Here is a 22,550-nt window from a genome sequence, read left to right as displayed (position 1 = left end):
TGGCTGCAGCTCAGGCTCTATATCTCGGAGTCTGCACTGGGCCCCAGGAGCTGAGGTGTCGACCCAGCCATTCTGCACTAGGAAATCTGGTCTGAAGTACCGGGTGTGGAACCTCTGCATGCGGGACCCTAGGAGCACGTGAAATTAGACAAAGCACAAAGGATAAAAAAGGTCAGACTTGACTTTATTGCCCAGATTCTATTTTTATCTCCCAGGGATTTTTAATGGGCTTTGCTGGGGACAAACCCCTCCTCTGTCTTTTGTCCCGTTCCTCATTCTTGGAGTGCTGAGGGTGCAGACCCTTCTTCTGTAACTGCTGAGTGCTGAGTTGGGAGCCCTCATACCAGGGGACGAGGGTCAGAACTTCTCCCCAGCAGCCTCCAGGTGACGTTGATTGGCCCCAGGACCCCTGCCTCCCTGCTCGTCCGCCTGAGCACCAGCATTGGAAGTGTTATAGATTCTAATGACCTTTAAGCGTCCAGGAAAGAGATGTGCAGAGACGCTGTGGGGGCCGGTTTCACCCCGCCCCACATTTGTTCGGCCACCTTAGGCTGACCGTTTCTGCCAGCCTAGATGCTCTGACCAGTAGTCTGCTCTTTCTTCAATTAGGCTCCTGAATTAACGTAAAAACAGCACCAGGTGGCAGAGCCCTGCCCGCTCAACTCCCAGACAGTCCAGGGTCAGTGGTGATCAAGGACCATGATGGCCACTGAGTCAACAGCCTTTTGAAGTAAACAGGAGTCCAGCCAGTCTTATTGGCCACCATCATCACGGTGTCTGTAGGCTTTTCTATGGTGACAGTGTGATATACGGTTCCCCCGCCAAGATTATTAGCTCCCCTCCGGGTGCAGTAAGTCCTGCAAGCAGTAGTCTACTCCTTCGGGACACAATATTGTTGTTTTATGAGAGAAACTCCAGGTCAAGTGATGTTCACACGAGTCGTCATGGTGCCCTGTTGCCCCCGGTTATCTCTCTGGATGTTGGAGTTGGAGGGCCTCCTCACTCGAGGTCGGTGTGCCCACGGAGCGAACCCTGCAACTTCAGGGCATGGTTGGTGATTAGGATCACCACGTGGGGTCCTTTTCCCTTAGGAGGGAGGTGGCCTTTTGGGCTGTTGATTTCCAGGTTTTTAGATACCGCCAGTATCTTGGCCAGATGTGGCAGTGGGCCAAGCCCCTTGGTGACTGTAGTTTATCCTACCTGGATGGCATTCTTGCGTTGTTCCATTTCAAGTGGTCCCAGTTTTTGCACTAATTCTCCAATGGCGATTCACCTTTCACCGGGAATGGAAAGGTCAAAGGGTTTAGCTCAATTAGGGAGTTCCAGGGCAAGGGTCTGAATTGACTGCTCTTTCCATTCTTGAAAGGCCACTTCTGGATTCTGTTCAAAAGGATCATCATCTTTTCCTTTCAGTGTTTCATATAGAGGCCCAGCTAGTAGACTGTAGTTAGGGATCCAGAAGCAGCAAACCCTGGCCTCCCCAGGAACCCCTAAGCTGTCTTCTAGTTTTAGAAAGGGGTAAGGCTGCAAATGGTTTCTTCCCTTTCCTGGGATGGGCTTCTCTGACCTTGTGTGAGAATGAAGCCCAGGCAGGTCACTGCAGTCTGTGATATTTGAGCTTTTTCTTGGACAACTTCTATCCTTTATTGGCTTGGTAGTTCAGAGGCCTCCTTAGTAGGGCTGGCGATCAGAATGTCGTCTGCATATTGAAGGAGGGTTTCCTTTTCCAGAGGTAGAACTTTTCGGTCTTTAGCTAAGCTTTCCCCAAAGATGGTGGGGGAATTTTTGAACCCTTGGGGCAAGACGGCCCGGAAGTATTGTTTTAGTTGTATGTTGAGTCCTGCCACTCACAAGCCAAAATTTCTTGTGACTCTGGGACTAATGGAATACAAAAGAAGGCATCATTGAAGACTAATACAGAATACCATGTCCTGGTGGTTGGTAGAATGACCAGCAGGGTGTAGGAATTAGGAGCAACTGGAGGTATATCCTCGGTGGCTTCACTGACTGTCCTGACATCTTTTACCAGGTCCCCAGCAGCCCATGTGGCTCTCGTGGTCAGGCCAATCCCAGGATATGGAGCTCTCCTGGGCAGGTACCCCACCCCCAACCCAGCCCACGGGGCTCTCGTGGTCAGGCCTCTCCCAGGATACAGAGCTACCCTTGCAGGTACCGTGGCAGGGCTGGGCACACAGGAACAGTGCACATAGCCCTCATTGAAGAGCACCCCCAGCTCACCTGTCGCTCAAAGCTGACACAGAGCACGTCAGAGCAGGACTTGAACTAACAAACAGCAGCTCCAACAGGTCTGTGACCCTGGGCATCACTCTGTGTGGCCTCCCTCCACCTGGACTTCCAGAGACTTCCACTGCACCCAGGGCACCAGGCCTCTGTCTCCAACCACCACCCACCCCTCCTCTCCCTGACTCCTGGGTTCCTCTCATTAGGAGAGGGTTTTCTTGAAGTTGTCTCCCACTCATGGGCCAGATAAAATGATTAGAAAACAAGCCAAAGCTGCAGCCCCTTGTCTATCCTGACTCTCAGGAGCCCACACCTGTTCCTTGGACCTGGCCGGTTCAGCAAGTTCCATTTTCTGCAACTGTGAGCCCCTGAGGGGTGATGATTGGCTGACCTGGGCAGCCTTACCGTGCCGGCCAGCCCTCCCCAGGTGTGCCTGGGTTGAGATCAATATAAATACCACTCCAGGCAGCAAGAGCCCCTGCAGCTGTGCCTGACGCCATTTTCTCTGCCCTGTCAGCAGTCTCGGGGCTGGGCTGGTGGGAGGGAGTGAGAGGCCACGGCTTTGTGGGTGGCCCAGTGTGAGTGGGGCTCTGCTGGACTTTCTGCAGCAGTTGCCAGGCTGCCACCTGCTAAAGAAGAGGATGTGTCACCCATACCTGCTGCTGGAATTTCTCCCTGGGCAGAGGTGAGGAAGGAAAAAAGCAGTGGGGGCAGGGACAGGACGGGTATCTCAGGCAGGGAAATGGAAATCTTCCAGAAGAGCACCCAGGGCCAGGGCCATCCTGGCTGGCCTGCAGACACCAAGGCAGCTGGCATGCTGTCACTCGTGTGGCTCCATGGCACTTCCTCTAGGCTTTCAAGTCCTTGTATATATTCAGCTGTTTTACCTGGGAAGGGTGGGAACAGTTCAGCAGCAACTGGCCTGGGGCTCAGCTCACGTTAACTCACAGATGCCACAGCACAGTGCCCCAGCTTTGCAATGAGGACGCTTGTTGTGTGGGGGCTGCTGGCTGAATGGGAGACGATTCCCCACCACTGACCAACTTCAGAATTGTTTACAACTGGAGCAAGTGCCCTGATACGGTTTTCCTCTGAGTAACTGGTGGGTTCTGTTCTTTTTTTCTCTTTTTCGTTTTTGGTTCAAGGTAGATTTTATTCCTCTTTTTTGTATTTACAGATATAAGCATGGAAATAATTTATTCATATAAATACATGTATGTGAAGGGAATAATTGTTTTTTCTGTTTTGTTTGTTAAATTTTATTTCTTTTTAATTTTGAATTTTATTTTATATTTTTATACAGCAGGTTCTTATTGGTTATCTATTTTATACATATAAATGTTTACATGCCAATCCCAATCTCTCAACTCCTCCCACCACCACCCCCCCAAGAGCTTTCCCCCCTTGTTGTCCATACGTTTGTTGGCTACATCTGTTGCTCTATTTATGCCTTGCAAAACGGTTAATCTGTACAGTTTTTCTAGGTTTCACATATATGCATGAATATACAAGATTTGTTTTTCTCTTTCTGACTTACTTCACTCTGTATGACAGTCTCTAGATCCATCGACGTCTCTACAAATGACCCAATTTCATTCCTTTCATGGCTTAGTAATATTCCATTTTATATATGTACCACATCTTTATGCATTCGTCTGTCTGTGGGCATTTAGGTTGCTTCCATTACCTCCATATTGTAAATAGTGATGCAATGAACATTGCGGTGAATGTCTCTTTTTGATTTATGGTTTTGTCTGGGTATATGTCCAGTAGTGGGATTGCTGTATCATATGGTAATTCTATTATTAGTTTCTTAAGAAACTCCATATTGTTCTCCATAGTGACTGTATCAATTTATATTCCCAACAATAGTGGAAGAGGGTTCCTTTTCTCCACACCCTTTCCAGCATTTGTTGTTTGTAGATTTTCAGATGATGCCCATTCTAACAGGTGTGAGGTGATACCTCATTGTTGAGTCCATTTCGTTGAGCAAGGGGTAGGTCTTGTCTATTACATATTTGGCTTATGGAACGGTATCTGTGCTAATTTCAAACTCTGGTTTTATGCAGTACCCCAACTCACCTTTCCCCTTAAGCAAGCATAAGTTGGTTTTCTAAACTTGAGACCCTGTTCTGTTTTGTAATTCAGTTCATGTGTAGCCAAGTATACATTCCGTGCATTAATGATACCTTATGATGTTTCTTTTTCTGTGTGACTTATTTCACTTAGAATCATCGTGCCTCAATCCACTCATTATGCTGGTACAGGCCTGGTGACACAGATTTCATTGCTGAGTGGTATTCTGTTGTACGTAAGTACCACAACTTCTTTATCAATTATTTGTTCTCTGGGATGTTTAACTTGAAACGTAGAAGAGGTTCCTGTAAACAGAGCCGTCCCAAATTTTGGGGTGGCTGTGTCTTTTTGATTTTAATTTCTCTAAGCTATAGGACCATAAGTGGAAATGCCCTAGACTCTGTTGCTTTGTTTTTCAGATGTATCAGGAAACACCATACACTTCTCCAGAGTGGCTGTTGGCAATTTACATCCCGCCCATCAGCATAACAAGGCTCCTTTTTCCCCATGGCCTGTCTTGCCTTTCTGGATTTTACACTTTTTTCAGATGGCCCTTTAGACCGGGGGGAAGTGACACTTCATAGTAGTTCGGATTTCCATTGCAAGCTTGCTTGGTTTGCCAAAAAGGGCGTATGTGTTTTTTCCTGAGTATATTCAGGAACAAACTCATACGCCCTTTTTTGCCAAGTGCATCATTGTCGATGTTCTGCCTCTTTTCCTATGCTTTAAAGGCAAATCCAGTCTACCTCCTGAAATCGGTTTCCTGAAATTCTGCCCCGCTTTCAAGTCCTCTTCGCAGCCTTACTTCAATATATTTTTGGACGTTATCTGTCATGTATAACTCTGCAGGTTTGTGAATTACAGGGCCCCTGAGCTCCTTTCTTCAACTCGCTTTCTTGTGAGCTGGCCGCAAACCCGCAAGACTGCTTCAGGCCCTAATCTGCTTCTGGAAGGGCACACTGAGCCATTGGTTAATTCCTCTTCCTGGTGGGAAATGAGTGTTAAATATGCCCGTCAAGACACCTACCTCACTCTCAACCCCTTGGTGATGTCGGTCCTCTGGTTTGTGGCCACCTTTGCTGGGTTCCTCAACTTTCGATGATGTGGCCCCACTAGTGTGAGGACACTCCTGCCTGGTTCTCATCCACGTGGTTATGTGGACGCCCTGGTGAGAGTCTGTTCCTGGCTGTGTTCCTCACACTTCTGTGAGGGAGACCCTCTGCTGATAGGTCACTCCTGCATGGCTGGCACACATTGCCTTGGTGAAGTCAGCCGTGTGGTGGCAGTTGGAACGTGCTGGGAATCTCCTCCCACCGGTGATGAGGGCCCTCTTGGGTCAGGCCCTAACTGCTGGGCTCACCAACTTTTCTTAGTGAGCCCAATGATGCTTGGGCACTCCTCTTAGGATCCCATCTCCATGGGGATGTGGGCCTTCTGCTCTGAGGTCCCAACGGCTGGGTTGTTCACATTTTCATGATGTGGGCTCTCTGGTGTTAGTTCACAGAGGCCTGGATCCCATAGCCTCTGTGCTCTTGGCCACCTGCTGAGAGGTTCCAACTGCTGGATTCCTCACTTTTTAAATTTTTTGGGCCCTCTGTTGTGAGGATCCTCCTGCCTGCCTCACTCCCAGCCCCTTCTTGATGTGTGTCCTCTGGTTTGAGGCCACATGTGCTGGGTTCGTCACCTTTCGATGATGTGGGACCAATGGTCTTAGGAGACTCCTGCCTGGTTCACATCCCCTTGGTGATGTGGGCCCTCTGTTGAGAGTCTGATCCTGGCTGGGTTCCTCACCCATCTGTGAGGTGGGCCGTCTGCTGTGAGGTCACTCCTGCCTGGCTTGCTCACCTCGCCTTGTGGACATGAGCCCTCTGGTGGCACTTGGAGCCTGCTGGGAGCCTCCTCCCCTCGGTGATGAGGGCCCTCTGGCGTCAGGCCCTAACTGCTGGGCTCCCCACATTTTGTGATGTGCGCCCAGTAGTGCGAGGACACTCCAGCCAGGTTCACATCCCCATTGGGATGTGGGCCTTCTGCTCTGAGGTCCCATCGCCTGGGTTGCTCACAGTTTCATGATGTGGGCTCTCTGCTGTTAGTTCACTCCTGCCTGCATCCCATAGCTTCTGTGCTCTCGGCCGCCTGCTGGGAAGTTCCAACTGCTGGATTCCTCACCTTTCTTATTCTTTGGGCCCTCTGTTTTTAGGCTACTCCTGCCTGCCTCACTCCCATTCCCTTTGTGATATGTGTCCTCTGATTTGAGGCCACATGTGCTGGGTTCTGCACCTTTCGATGATGTGGCCCCACTGGAGGGAAGACAGTCCTGACTGGTTCCCATCCCCTTGCTGATGTGGGCCCTCAGGTGAGAGTCTGATCGTGGCTGGGTTCCTCACCCTTCTGTGAGGTGGGCCCTCTGCTGTGAGGTCAATCATGCCTGTCTGGCACACGTCACCTTGGCGACGTGGGCCCTCTGGTGGCAGTTGCAGTGTTTTGGAATCCTCCTCCCCTCGGTGATGAGGGCCCTCTTGCCTTAGGCCATAACTGCTGGGCTCCCCACATTTTCTGATGTGTGCCAAGTGAGTGAGGACACTCTTGCCATGTTCCCATCCCCATGGGGATATGGGCCTTCTGCTCTGAGGTCAAAACGGGTGGCTTGCTCACAGTACCATGATGTGGGCCCTCTGCTGTGAGTTCACTCCGGCAAGGATCCCTTATCATCGGTGCTCTGAGCTGCCTGCTGGGAGGTTCCAACTGCTGGATTCCTCAACATTTTATTCTATGTGCCCTCTGTTGTGAGGCTCCTCCTGCCTGCCTCACTGCCAGCCCCTTGGTGATGACTGTCCTATGGCTTGAGGCCACATGTGCTGTGTTCTTCACCTTTCGATGATGTGGCCCCACTTGTGTGAGGACACTCCTGCCTGGTTCCCATCCCCTTGGTGAGGTGGGCCCTCTGGCGAGAGTCTAATCCTGGCTGGGTTCCTCAACGTTCTGTGAGGTAGGCCCTCTGCTGTGAGGTCACTACTGCCTGGCTGGCGCATGCCAGCTTGTAGACGTGGGCCCTCTGTTGGCAGTTGGAACCTGCTGGGAGTCTCCTCCCCTCAGTTATGAGGGCCCCCTGGCGTCAGGCCCTAAGTGCTGGGTTCCTAACATTTTCTGATATGTGCTAAGTGGTGCGAAGCCACTCCTGCCAGGTTCCCATCCCAATGCGGATGTGGGCCTTCTGTTCTGAAGTCCCAAAGGCTGGGCTGCTCACAGGTTCATGATGTGGGCCCTCTGCTGTGAGTTCACTGCGGCCTGGATCCCATAGCCTCGGTGCTCTGGGCCACTTGCTGGGAGGTTCCAACTGCTGGATTCCTCAACTTTTATATTCTATGGACCCTGTGTTGTGAGGCCGGTCCTGCCAGCCTCATTCCGAACGCCTTGGTGATGTGGTTCCTCTGGTTTGAGGACACATGTGCTGGGATCCTCACCTTTCGATGATGTTGTCCCACTGGTGTGGGGACACTCCTGCCTGGTTCCCATCCCCTTGGTGATGTGGGCCCTCTGGTGAGAGTCTGATCCTGGCTGTGTTCCTCACCCTTCTGTGAGGTGAGCCCTCTGCTGTGAGGTCACTCCTGCCAGGCTGGCACACATCGCCTTGGCGACGTTGGCCCTCTGGTGGCAGCTGGAGCCTGCTGGGAGCCTCCTCCTCTCGGTGATGAGTGCCCTCTAGCGTCAGGCCCTAACTTCTGAGCACCCCACGTTTTCTGATGTGAGCCCAGTGATGCCAGGACACTCCTGTCATGTTCCCATCACCATGGGGATGTGGGCCTCCTGCTCTGAGGTCCCAATGTCTGGGTTGCTCACAGTTTCATGATGTGGGCTGTCTGGTGTTAGTTCACTCCGGCCTGGATCCCCTAGCCTCTGTGCTCTGGGCCGCCTGCTGGGAGGTTCCAACTGCTGGATTCCTCACCTTTCTTATTTTTGGGCCCTCTGTTATGAGGCTCCTCCTGCCTGCCTCACTCCCAGTCCCTTGGAGATGGGTGTCCTATGGTTTGAAGCCACATGTTCTGGGTTCCTCACCTTTAGATGATGTGGCCCTACTCATGTGAGGACACTCCTGCCTGGTTCAAATCCATTTGATGATGTGCGCCCTCTGCTGCGAGTCTGATCCTGACTGGGTTCGTCACACTTCTCTGAGGTGGGCCCTCTGCTGTGAGGTCATTCGTGCCTGGTTGGCACACATCGCCTTGGCGACGTCAGCCCTCTGGTGGCAGTTGGAACCTGCTGGGAGCCTCCTTCCCTTGGTGATGAGGGTCCTCTGGCATCAGGCCCTAACTGCTGGTCGACCAAAATTTTCTGATACGTTCTCAGTGATGCGAGGACACTCCTACCAGATTTATATCCCCATGGGGATGTGGGCCTCCTGCTCTGAGGTCCCAATGGCTGGGTTGCTCAGTTTCATGACATGGGCCCTCTTCTGTGAGTTCACTGTGGCCTGGATCCCATAGCCTCGGTGCTCTGGGCCGCCTGCTGGGAGGTTCCAACTGCTGGATTCCTCACTTTTTTATTCTATGGGCCCAGTGTTGTGAGGCTACTCCTGCCTGCCTCACTCCGAGGCCCTTGGTGATGTGGGTCCTCTGGTTTGAGGACACATGTGCTGAGTACCTCACCTTTCGATGATGTGGCCCCACTGGTGTGAAGACACTCCTGCCTGTTTCCCATCCACTTGGTGATGTGGGCCCTCTGGTGAGAGTCTGATGTTGGCTGGGTTTCTCACCCTTCTGTGAGGTGGAACCTCTGCTGTGAGGTAACTCCTTCCTGGCTTGCTCACATTGCCTTGGCAATGTGAGCCCTCAGGTGGCAGTTGGAGCCTGCTGGGAATCTCCTCCCCTCAGTTATGAGAGCTCTGGATAAAACACATATGCCCTTTTTTGCCAAGTGCATTATCTTCCAAGTTCTGTCTCTTTTCCTATGCTTTAAGAGCGAATCCCGTGTACATTCTGAAATCGGTTTCCAACAATTCTGCCCCGCATTCAAGTCCTCTTCGCAGCCTTACTTCAGTATAATTTTGGATGACAGCTGTCATTTATAACTCTGCAGGTTTGTGAATTACAGTGCCCCTGAGCTCCTTTCTTCAATTCGCTTTCTTGTGAGCTGGCCGCAAAACCGCAGGATCTCTTCAGGCCCTAATCTAGTTCCAGGACGGCACGCGGAGCCTTTGGTTCATTCGTCTTCCTGGTGGGAAATGAGAGTTAAATTTGCCCGTCCAGACACCTACAGATAGTCTCCCATTGCTTCTCCTTATTCCTGTTCATCTTCCGAAGAAATTGCAAACTGGGCCAAACAGGAGGTTAAAGGCACTGACTCTCCAAGTGGGGAGAGTGTTAGTAAAGCGTCTGGAATGTTGCACCCGAGAACCAGGGGAGGAAAACTGAGACACATTTGAACACGTTTCCTGATCACACGGTGGATCATACTCTGGGTTCCACATGCATGTTTTAGCTGAAGGAAGAATCCCTTAAACCTGGAGAGTTGAGACCCATGGAATGGGTACCATGCAATATGACTTCAAAGGGTCTGCATTTGCTCACCGAACCTCACCAATCCTATCACTGCTGCGTTTATGCCACTGTACACACGCTTGATTCTCTTTCGGAGACATATAAATCTATAGTTTTTAAGATTCTTACTAGTCAGGTATATTCTTAGGCGTTTAATATGGGGTGTTGAGTCCACTTCGTTGAGCAAGGAGTAGCTCTTGTCTATTACATATTTGGCTTATGGAACGGTATCTGTGCTAATTTCAATCTCTGCTTTTATGCAGCACCCCAACTCACCTTTCCCCTTAAGCAAACATAAGTTGGTTTTCTACATTTGAGACCCTGTTCTGTTTTGTAATTCAGTTCCTGTGTAGCCAAGTTTACATTCCGTGTAGTAGTGATATCTTATGATGTTTCTTTTTCTGTGTGACTTATTTCACTTAGAATCATCGTACCTGAATCCACTCATTATGCTGCTACGGGCCTGATGACATAGATTTCATTGCTGAGTGATATTGCATTGTACGTAAGTACCACAACATCTTTATCCATTTTGTGCTTTCTGTGATATTGAACTTGAACTGTAAACGAGGTTCTTGTAAACAGAGCCGTCCCAAACTTTGGGGTAGTTGTGTCTTTTTTATTTTAATTTCCCTAAGCTATAGGACCATAAGTGGAATTGCCCTAGGCTCTGTTGCTTTGTTTTTTAGATGTTTCATGAAACACCATACACTTCTCCAGAGTGGCTTTTGGCAATTTACATCCCGCCCATCAGCATAACAAGGCTCCCAGTTCTCCATGGCCTGTCCTGCCTTTCTGGATTTTACACTTTTTTCAGATGGCCCTTTTGACTGGGGGGCAGTGAGACTTCAATGTAGTGCAGATTTCCTTTGCAAGCTTGCTTGGTTGGCCAGGAAGGGCGTATGCGTTTTTTCCTGAATATATTCAGGAAAAAACGCATACGCCCTTTTTGGCCAAGTGCATCATTGTGGACGTTCTGCCTCTTTTCCTATTCTTTACATGCAATTCCAGTCTACCTCCTGAAATCGGTTTCCTGTAATTCTGCCCGCTTTCAAGTCCTCCTGGCAGCCTTACTTCAATATATTTTTGGACGATAGCTGTCATTTATAACTCTGCAGGTTTGTGAATGACAGTGCCCCTGAGCTCTTTTCTTCAACTCGCTTTCTTGTGAGCTGACCGCAACACCGCAGGATTGGTTAAGGCCCTAGAGTGTTTCCGGCATGGCACGCTGAGCCTTTGGTTAATTCCTCTTCCTTGTGGGAAATGAGAGTTAAATTTGCCCATCCAGACACCTCCAGCTAGTCTCTCATTGGTTCTCCCTGTTCCTGTTCATTTTCCGCCGATATTGCAAACTGGGCAAAACAGGAGGTTAAAGGCACTGACTCTACAAGTGGGGAGAGTGTTAGTAAACCCTCTGGAATGTTGCACCCGAGTACCAAGGGACGAAAACTGAGACACATTTGAAAATGTTTCCCGATCACATGGTGGATCATACTTTCGGTTCCACATGCATGTTTTAGCTGAAGGAAGAATCCCTTAAACCTGAAGAGTTGAGACCCATGGAATGGGTACCATGCAATATGACGTCAAATGGTCTGCATTTGCTCACTGAACCTCACCAATCCTATCACTGCTGCATTTATACCGCTGTACACACGCTTGATTCTCTTTCGGAGACATATAAATCCATAGGTTTTAAGATTCTTACTAGTCAGGTATATTCTTAGGCGTTTAATATGGGGTGTTGAGTCCACTTCGTTGAGCAAGGAGTAGCTCTTGTCTGTTACATATTTGGCTTATGGAACAATTTCAATCTATGGTTTTATGCAGCACCCCAACTCACCTTTCCCCTTAAGCAAGCATAAGTTGGTTTTCTACATTTGAGACCCTGTTCTGTTTTGTAATTCAGTTCCTGTGTAGCCAAGTTTACATTCCGTGTATTAGTGATATCTTATGATGTTTCTTTTTCTGTGTGACTTATTTCACTTAGAATCATCGTACCTGAATCCACTCATTTTGCTGCTACGGGCCTGATGACATAGATTTCATTGCTGAGTGATATTGCATTGTACGTAAGTACCACAATTTCTTTATCCATTTTTCGCTATCTGCAATATTGAGCTTGTACCGTAAACGAGGTTCTTGTAAACAGAGCCGTCCCAAACTTTGGGGTGGCTGTGTCTTTTTGATTTTAATTTCCCTAAGCTATGGGACCATAAGTGGAAGTGCCCTAGGCTCTGTTGCTTTGTTTTTTAGATGTTTCAGGAAACACCATACACTTCTCCAGAGTGGCTGTTGGCAATTTACATCCCGCCCATCAGCATAACAAGGCTCCCAGTTCTCCATGGCCTGTCCTGCCTTTCTGGATTTTACACTTTTTTCAGATGGCCCTTTTGACCAGAGGGAAGTGAGACTTCATTGTAGAGAGGATTTCCTTTGCAAGCTTGCTTGGTTGGCCAAAAAGGGCGTATGCGTTTTTTCCTGAATATATTCAGGAAAAAACGCATACGCCCTTTTTGGCCAAGTGCATCATTGTGGACGTTCTGCCTCTTTTTCTATGCTTTAAATGCAATTCCAGTCTACCTCTGAAATTGGTTTACTGCAATTCTGCCCCACATTCAAGTCCTCTTGGCAGCCTCACTTGAATATATTTTTGGACGATAGCTGTCATTTATAACTGTGCAGGTTTGTGAATTACAGTGCCCCTGAGCTGCTTTCTTCAGCGCGCTTTCTTGTGAGCTGGCCGCAACACCGCAGGATTGCTTCAGGCCCTAGTGTGGTTCGGGCACGGCACGCTGAGCCTTTGGTTAATTCCTCTTAATGGTGGGAAATGAGAGTTAAATTTGCCCGTCCAGACACCTCCAGCTAGTCTCTCATTGTTTCTTCCTATTGCTGTTCATCTTCCGCAGAAATTGCAAACTGCGCCAAACAGGAGGATAAAGGCACTGACTCTCCAAGTGGGGAGAGTGTTAGTAAAGCTTCTGGAATGTTGCACCCGAGTACAGGGGACGAAAACTGAGATACATTTGAACACCTTTCCCAATCACACGATGGATAATACTCTGGTTTCCACATGCATGTTTTAGCTGAAGGAACAATCCCTTAAACCTGGAGAGTTGAGACCCATGGAATGGATACCATGCAATATGCCTTCAAAGGGTCTGCATTTGCTCACCGAACCTCACCAATCCTATCACTGCTGTGTTTATGCCGCTGTACACACGCTTGATTCTCTTTCGGAGACATATAAATCCATAGGTTTTAAGATTCTTACTAGTCAGGTATATTCTTAGGCGTTTAACATGGAGTTTTGAGTCCACTTCGTTGAGGAAGGAGTAGCTCTTGTCTGTTACATATTTGGCTTATGGAACGGTATCTGTGCTAATTTCAATCTCTGGTTTTATGCAGCACCCCAACTCACCTTTCCCCTTAAGCAAGCATAAGTTGGTTTTCTACATTTGAGACCCTGTTCTGTTTTGTAATTCAGTTCCTGTGTAGCCAAGTTTACATTCCGTGTTGTAGTGATATCTTATGATGTTTCTTTTTCTGTGTGACTTATTTCACTTAGAATCATCGTACATGAATCCACTCATTATGCTCCTACGGGCCTGATGACATAGATTTCATTGCTGAGTGATATTGAATTGTACGTAAGTACCACAACTTCTTTATCCATTTTTCGCTTTCTGTGATATTGAACTTGTACCGTAAATGAGGTTCTTGTAAACAGAGCCGTCCCAAACTTTGGGGTGGCTGTGTCTTTTTGATTTTAATTTCCCTAAGCTATAGGACCATAAGTGGAAGTGCTCTAGGCTCTGTTGCTTTGTTTTTGAGATGTTTCAGGAAACACCATACACTTCTCCAGAGTGGGTGTTGGCAATTTACATCCCGCCTATCTGCATAACAAGGCTCCCAGTTCTCCATGGCCTGTCGTGCCTTTCTGGATTTTACACATTTTTCAGATGGCCCTTTTGCCCGGGGGGAAGTGAGACTTCTTTGTAGTGCAGATTTCCATGCAAGCTTCTTGGTTGGTCAAAAAGGGTGTATGCGTTTTTTCTTGAATATACTCAGGAAAAAACGCATACGCCCTTTTTGGCCAAGTGCATCATTGTGGACGTTCTGCCTCTTTTGCTATGCTTTACATGCAATTCCAGTCTACCTCCTGAAATGGGTTTCCTGCAATTCTGCCCCGCTTTCAAGTCCTCTTGGCAGCCTTACTTCAATATATTTTTGGACGATAGCTGTCATTTGTAACTCTGCATGTTCGTGAATTACAGTGCCCCTGAGCTCCTTTCTTCCACTCGCTTACTTGTGAGTTGGCCGAAACACCGCAGGATTGCTTCAGGCCCTAGTGTGGTTCCGGCATGGCACGCTGAGCCTTTGGTTAATTCCTCTTCCTGGTGGGAAATGAGAGTTAAATTTGCCCGTCCAGACACGTCCAGCTAGTCTCTCATTGGTTCTCCCTATTCCTGTTCATTTTCCGCAGAAATTGCAAACTGGGCCAAACAGGAGGTTAAGGCTCTGACTCTCCAAGTGGGGAGAGTGTTAGTAAAGTGTCTGGAATGTTGCACCCGAGTACCAGGGGGCGAAAACTGAGACACATTTGAACACGTTTCCCGATCACACGGTGGATCATACTCTGGATTCCACATGCATGTTTTAGCTGAAGGAAGAATCCCTTAAACCTGGAGATTTGAGACCCATGGAATGGGTACCATGCAATATGACTTCAAAGTGTCTGCGTTTGCTCACCGAACCTCACCAATTCTATCACTGCTGCGTTTATGTCGCTGTACACACGTTTGATTCTCTTTCGGAGACATATAAATCCATAGGTTTTAAGATTCTTAGTAGTCAGGTATATTGTTATGCGTTTAATATGGGGTGTTGAGTCCACTTCGTTGAGCAAGGAGTAGCTCTTGTCTATTACATATTTGGCTTATGGAACAGTATCTGTGCTAATTTCAATCTCTGGTTTTATGCAGCACCCCATCTCACCTTTCCGTTTAAGCAAGCATAAGTTGGTTTTCTACATTTGAGACCCTGTTCTGTTTTGTAATTCAGTTCCTGTGTAGTCAAGTTTACATTCCGTGTAGTAGTGAAATCTTATGATGTTTCTTTTTCTGTGTGACTTATTTCACTTAGAATCATCGTACCTGAATCCACTCATTATGCTGCTACGGGCCTGATGACATAGATTTCATGACTGAGTGATATTGCATTGTACGTAAGTACCACAACTTCTTTATCCATTTTTCGCTTTCTGTGATATTGAACTTGTATCGTAAACGAGGTTCTTGTAAACAGAGCCTTCCCAAACTTTGGGGTGGCTGTGTCTTTTTGATTTTAATTTCCATAAGCTATAGGACCATAAGTGGAAGTGCCCTAGGCTCTGTTGCTTTGTTTTGTAGATGTTTCAGGAAACACCATACACTTCTCCAGAGTGGCTGTTGGCAATTTACATCCCGCCCATCAGCATAACAAGGCTCCCAGTTCTCCATGGCCTGTCCTGCCTTTCTGGATTTTACACTTTTTTCAGATGGCCCTTTTGACCCGGGGGCAGTGAGACTTCATTGTAGTGCAGATTACCTTTGCAAGCTTGCTTGGTTGGCCAAAAAGGGCGTATACGTTTTTTCCTGAATATATTCAGGAAAAAACGCATACGCCCTTTTTGGCCAAGTGCATCATTGTGGACGTTCTGCCTCTTTTCGTATGCTTTACGTGCAATTCCAGTCTACCTCCTGAAATCGATTTCCTGCAAATCTGCCCCGCTTTCAAGTCCTCTTGGCAGCCTTACTTCAATATATTTTTGGACGATAGCTGTCATTTATAACTCTGCAGCTTTGTGAATGACAGTGCCCCTGAGCTCCTTTCTTCAACTCGCTTTCTTGTGAGCTGGCCGCAACACCGCAGGATTGCTTCAGGCCCTAGTGTGGTTCCGGCACGGCACACTGAGCCTTTGGTTAATTCCTGTTCCTGGTGGAAATGAGAATTAAATTTGCCCGTCCAGACACCTCCAGCTGGTCTCTCATTGGTTCTTTCTATTCCTGTTCATCTTACGCAGAAATTGCAAACTGGGCCAAACAGGAGGTTAAAGGCATTGACTCTCCAAGTGGGGAGAGTGTTAGTAAAGCGTCTGGAATGTTGCACCCGAGTACCAGGGGACGAAAACTGAGACACATTTGAACACATTTCCCAATCACACGGTGGATCATACTCTGGGTTAGACATGCATGTTTTAGCTGAAGGAAGAATCCCTTAAACCTGGAGAGTTGAGAACCATGGAATGGGTACCACGCAATATGACTTCAAAGGGTCTGCATTTGCTCACCGAACCTCACCAATCCTATCACTGCTCTGTTTATGCCGCTGTACAAACGCTTGATTCTCTTTCGGAGACATATAAATCCATAGGTTTTAAGATTCTTACTAGTCAGGTATATTCTTAGGCGTGTAATATGGCGTCTTGAGTCCACTTCGTTGAGCAAGGAGTAGCTCTTGTCTATTACATATTTGGCTTATGGAACGGTATCTGTGCTAATTTCAATCTCTGGTTTTATGCAGCACCCCAACTCACCTTTCCCCTTAAGCAAGCATAAGTTGGTTTCCTACATTTGAGACCCTGTTCTGTTTTGTAATTCAGTTCCTGTGTAGCCAAGTTTACATTCCGTGTAGTAGTGATATCTTATGATGTTTCTTTTTCTGTGTGACTTATTTCACTTAGAATCATCGTACATGAATCCACTCATTATGCTCCTACGGGCCTGATGACATAGATTTCATTGCTGAGTGATATTGAATTGTACGTAAGTACCACAACTTCTTTATCCATTTTTCGCTTTCTGTGATATTGAACTTGTACCGTAAATGAGGTTCTTGTAAACAGAGCCGTCCCAAACTTTGGGGTGGCTGTGTCTTTTTGATTTTAATTTCCCTAAGCTATAGGACCATAAGTGGAAGTGCTCTAGGCTCTGTTGCTTTGTTTTTGAGATGTTTCAGGAAACACCATACACTTCTCCAGAGTGGGTGTTGGCAATTTACATCCCGCCTATCTGCATAACAAGGCTCCCAGTTCTCCATGGCCTGTCGTGCCTTTCTGGATTTTACACATTTTTCAGATGGCCCTTTTGCCCGGGGGGAAGTGAGACTTCTTTGTAGTGCAGATTTCCATGCAAGCTTCTTGGTTGGTCAAAAAGGGTGTATGCGTTTTTTCTTGAATATACTCAGGAAAAAACGCATACGCCCTTTTTGGCCAAGTGCATCATTGTGGACGTTCTGCCTCTTTTCCTATGCTTTACATGCAATTCCAGTCAACCTCCTGAAATCAGTTTCCTGCAATTCTGCCCCGCTTTCAAGTCCTCTTGGCAGCCTTACTTCAATATATTTTCGGATGATAGCTGTCATTTATAACTCTGCAGGTTTGTGAATTACAGTGTCCCTGAGCTCCTTTCTTCAACTCGCTTTCTTGTGAGCTGGCCGCAACACCGCAGGATTGCTTCAGGCCCTAGTGTGGTTCCGGCAATGCACGCTGAGTCTTTGGTTAATTCTTCTTCCTGGTGGGAAATGAGAGATAAATTTGCCCGTCCAGACACCTCCAGCTAGTCTCTCATTGGTTCTCCCATTTCCTGTTCATTTTCCGCAGAAATTGCAAACTGGGCCAAACAGGAGGTTAAAGGCACTGACTCTCCAAGAGGGGAGAGTGTTAGTAAAGTGTCTGGAATGTTGCACCCGAGTACCAGGGGACGAAAACTGAGACACATTTGAACACGTTTCCCGATCACACGGTGGATCATACTCTGGGTTCCACATGCATGTTTTAGCTGAAGGAAGAATCCCTTAAGCCTGGAGAGTTGAGACCCATGGAATGGGTACCATGCAATATGACTTCAAGGGGTCTGCATTTGCTCACCGAACCTCACCAATCCTATCACTGCTGCATTTATGCCGCTGTACACACGCTTGATTCTCTTTCAGAGACATATAAATCCATAGGTTTTAAGATTCTTACTAGTCAGGTATATTCTTAGGCGTTTAATATGGGGTGTTGAGTCCACTTCGTTGGGCAAGGAGTAGCTCTTGTCTATCACATATTTGGCTTATGGAACGGTATCTGTGCTAATTTCAATCTCTGGTTTTATGCAGCAACCCAACTCACCTTTCCCCTTAAGCAAGCATAAGTTGGTTTTCTACATTTGAGAACCTGTTCTGTTTTGTAATTCAGTTCCTGTGTAGCCAAGTTTACATTCCGTGTAGTAGTGATATCTTATGATGTTTCTTTTTCTCTGTGACTTATTTCACTTAGAATCATCATACCTGAATCCACTCATTATGCTGCTACGGGCCTGATGACATAGATTTCATTGCTGAGTGATATTGCATTGTACGTAAGTAGCACAACTTCTTTATCCATTTTTCGCTTTCTGTGATATTGAACTTGTACCGTAAACGAGGTTCTTGTAAACAGAGCCTTCCCAAACTTTGGGGTGGCTGTGTCTTTTTGATTTTAATTTCCCTAAGCTATAGGACCATAAGTGGAAGTGCCCTAGGCTCTGTTGCTTTGTTTTGTAGATGTTTCAGGAAACACCATACACTTCTCCAGAGTGGCTGTTGGCAATTTACATCCCGCCCATCAGCATAACAAGGCTCCCAGTTCTCCATGGCCTGTCCTGCCTTTCTGGATTTTACACTTTTTTCAGATGGCCCTTTTGACACGGGGGCAGTGAGACTTCATTGTAGTGCAGATTACCTTTGCAAGCTTGCTTGGTTGGCCAAAAAGGGCGTATACGTTTTTTCCTGAATATATTCAGGAAAAAACGCATACGCCCTTTTTGGCCAAGTGCATCATTGTGGACGTTCTGCCTCTTTTCGTATGCTTTACGTGCAATTCCAGTCTACCTCCTGAAATCGATTTCCTGCAAATCTGCCCCGCTTTCAAGTCCTCTTGGCAGCCTTACTTCAATATATTTTTGGACGATAGCTGTCATTTATAACTCTGCAGCTTTGTGAATGACAGTGCCCCTGAGCTCCTTTCTTCAACTCGCTTTCTTGTGAGCTGGCCGCAACACCGCAGGATTGCTTCAGGCCCTAGTGTGGTTCCGGCACGGCACACTGAGCCTTTGGTTAATTCCTGTTCCTGGTGGAAATGAGAATTAAATTTGCCCGTCCAGACACCTCCAGCTGGTCTCTCATTGGTTCTTTCTATTCCTGTTCATCTTACGCAGAAATTGCAAACTGGGCCAAACAGGAGGTTAAAGGCATTGACTCTCCAAGTGGGGAGAGTGTTAGTAAAGCGTCTGGAATGTTGCACCCGAGTACCAGGGGACGAAAACTGAGACACATTTGAACACATTTCCCAATCACACGGTGGATCATACTCTGGGTTAGACATGCATGTTTTAGCTGAAGGAAGAATCCCTTAAACCTGGAGAGTTGAGAACCATGGAATGGGTACCACGCAATATGACTTCAAAGGGTCTGCATTTGCTCACCGAACCTCACCAATCCTATCACTGCTCTGTTTATGCCGCTGTACAAACGCTTGATTCTCTTTCGGAGACATATAAATCCATAGGTTTTAAGATTCTTACTAGTCAGGTATATTCTTAGGCGTGTAATATGGCGTCTTGAGTCCACTTCGTTGAGCAAGGAGTAGCTCTTGTCTATTACATATTTGGCTTATGGAACGGTATCTGTGCTAATTTCAATCTCTGGTTTTATGCAGCACCCCAACTCACCTTTCCCCTTAAGCAAGCATAAGTTGGTTTCCTACATTTGAGACCCTGTTCTGTTTTGTAATTCAGTTCCTGTGTAGCCAAGTTTACATTCCGTGTAGTAGTGATATCTTATGATGTTTCTTTTTCTGTGTGACTTATTTCACTTAGAATCATCGTACATGAATCCACTCATTATGCTCCTACGGGCCTGATGACATAGATTTCATTGCTGAGTGATATTGAATTGTACGTAAGTACCACAACTTCTTTATCCATTTTTCGCTTTCTGTGATATTGAACTTGTACCGTAAATGAGGTTCTTGTAAACAGAGCCGTCCCAAACTTTGGGGTGGCTGTGTCTTTTTGATTTTAATTTCCCTAAGCTATAGGACCATAAGTGGAAGTGCTCTAGGCTCTGTTGCTTTGTTTTTGAGATGTTTCAGGAAACACCATACACTTCTCCAGAGTGGGTGTTGGCAATTTACATCCCGCCATTCTGCATAACAAGGCTCCCAGTTCTCCATGGCCTGTCGTGCCTTTCTGGATTTTACACATTTTTCAGATGGCCCTTTTGCCCGGGGGGAAGTGAGACTTCTTTGTAGTGCAGATTTCCATGCAAGCTTCTTGGTTGGTCAAAAAGGGTGTATGCGTTTTTTCTTGAATATACTCAGGAAAAACGCATACGCCCTTTTTGGCCAAGTGCATCATTGTGGACGTTCTGCCTCTTTTCCTATGCTTTACATGCAATTCCAGTCAACCTCCTGAAATCAGTTTCCTGCAATTCTGCCCCGCTTTCAAGTCCTCTTGGCAGCCTTACTTCAATATATTTTCGGATGATAGCTGTCATTTATAACTCTGCAGGTTTGTGAATTACAGTGTCCCTGAGCTCCTTTCTTCAACTCGCTTTCTTGTGAGCTGGCCGCAACACCGCAGGATTGCTTCAGGCCCTAGTGTGGTTCCGGCAATGCACGCTGAGTCTTTGGTTAATTCTTCTTCCTGGTGGGAAATGAGAGATAAATTTGCCCGTCCAGACACCTCCAGCTAGTCTCTCATTGGTTCTCCCTATTCCTGTTCATTTTCCGCAGAAATTGCAAACTGGGCCAAACAGGAGGTTAAAGGCACTGACTCTCCAAGAGGGGAGAGTGTTAGTAAAGTGTCTGGAATGTTGCACCCGAGTACCAGGGGACGAAAACTGAGACACATTTGAACACATTTCCCGATCACACGGTGGATCATACTCTGGGTTCCACATGCATGTTTTAGCTGAAGGAAGAATCCCTTAAGCCTGGAGAGTTGAGACCCATGGAATGGATACCATGCAATATGACTTCAAGGGGTCTGCATTTGCTCACCGAACCTCACCAATCCTATCACTGCTGCATTTATGCCGCTGTACACACGCTTGATTCTCTTTCAGAGACATATAAATCCATAGGTTTTAAGATTCTTACTAGTCAGGTATATTCTTAGGCGTTTAATATGGGGTGTTGAGTCCACTTCGTTGGGCAAGGAGTAGCTCTTGTCTATTACATATTTGGCTTATGGAACGGTATCTGTGCTAATTTCAATCTCTGGTTTTATGCAGCAACCCAACTCACCTTTCCCCTTAAGCAAGCATAAGTTGGTTTTCTACATTTGAGACCCTGTTCTGTTTTGTAATTCAGTTCCTGTGTAGCCAAGTTTACATTCCGTGTAGTAGTGATATCTTATGATGTTTCTTTTTCTCTGTGACTTATTTCACTTAGAATCATCATACCTGAATCCACTCATTATGCTGCTACGGGCCTGATGACATAGATTTCATTGCTGAGTGATATTGCATTGTACGTAAGTAGCACAACTTCTTTATCCATTTTTCGCTTTCTGTGATATTGAACTTGTACCGTAAACGAGGTTCTTGTAAACAGAGCCATCCCAAAATTTGGGGTGGCTGTGTCTTTTTGATTTTAATTTCCCTAAGCTATAGGACCATAAGTGGAAGTGCCCTAGGTTCTGTTGCTTTGTTTTTTAGATGTTTCAGGAAACACCGTTCACTTCTCCAGAGTGGCTGTTGGCAATTTACATCCCGCCCATCAGCATAGCAAGGCTCCCAGTTCTCCATGGCCTGTCCTGCCTTTCTGGATTGTACACTTTTTTCAGATGGCCCTTTTGACCGGGGGGCAGTGAGACTTCATTGTAGTGCAGATTTCCTTTGCAAGCTTCCTTGGTTGGCCAAAAAGGGCGTATGCGTTTTTTCCTGAATATATTCAGGAAAAAACGCATACGCCCTTTTTGGCCAAGTGCATCATTGTGGACGTTCTGCCTCTTTTCCTGTGCTTTACATGCAATTCCAGTCAACCTCCTGAAATCGGTTTCCTGCAATTCTGCCCCGCTTTCAAGTCCTCTTGGCAGCCTTACTTCAATATATTTTCGGATGATAGCTGTCATTTATAACTCTGCAGGTTTGTGAATTACAGTGTCCCTGAGCTCCTTTCTTCAACTCGCTTTCTTGTGAGCTGGCCACAACACCGCAGGATTGCTTCAGGCCCTAGTGTGGTTCCGGCATGGCACGCTGAGCCTTTGGTAATTCCTCTTCCTGGTGGGAAATGAGAGATAAATTTGCCCGTCCAGACACCTCCAGCTAGTCTCTCATTGGTTCTCCCTATTCCTGTTCATTTTCCGCAGAAATTGCAAACTGGGCCAAACAGGAGGTTAAAGGCACTGACTCTCCAAGAGGGGAGAGTGTTAGTAAAGTGTCTGGAATGTTGCACCCGAGTACCAGGGGACGAAAACTGAGACACATTTGAACACGTTTCCCGATCACACGATGGATCATACTCTGGGTTCCACATGCATGTTTTAGCTGAAGGAAGAATCCCTTAAGCCTGGAGAGTTGAGACCCATGGAATGGGTACCATGCAATATGACTTCAAAGGGTCTGCATTTGCTTACCGAACCTCACCAATCCTATCACTGCTGTGTTTATGCCGCTGTACACACGCTTGAT

The sequence above is a fragment of the Orcinus orca genome, chromosome 2, assembly GCF_937001465.1.
Source record: "Orcinus orca chromosome 2, mOrcOrc1.1, whole genome shotgun sequence".
Taxonomy (NCBI): Eukaryota; Metazoa; Chordata; class Mammalia; order Artiodactyla; family Delphinidae; genus Orcinus; species Orcinus orca.
The sequence above is the reverse complement of the archived record's forward strand: the minus strand, read 5'-3'. Positions refer to the sequence as shown.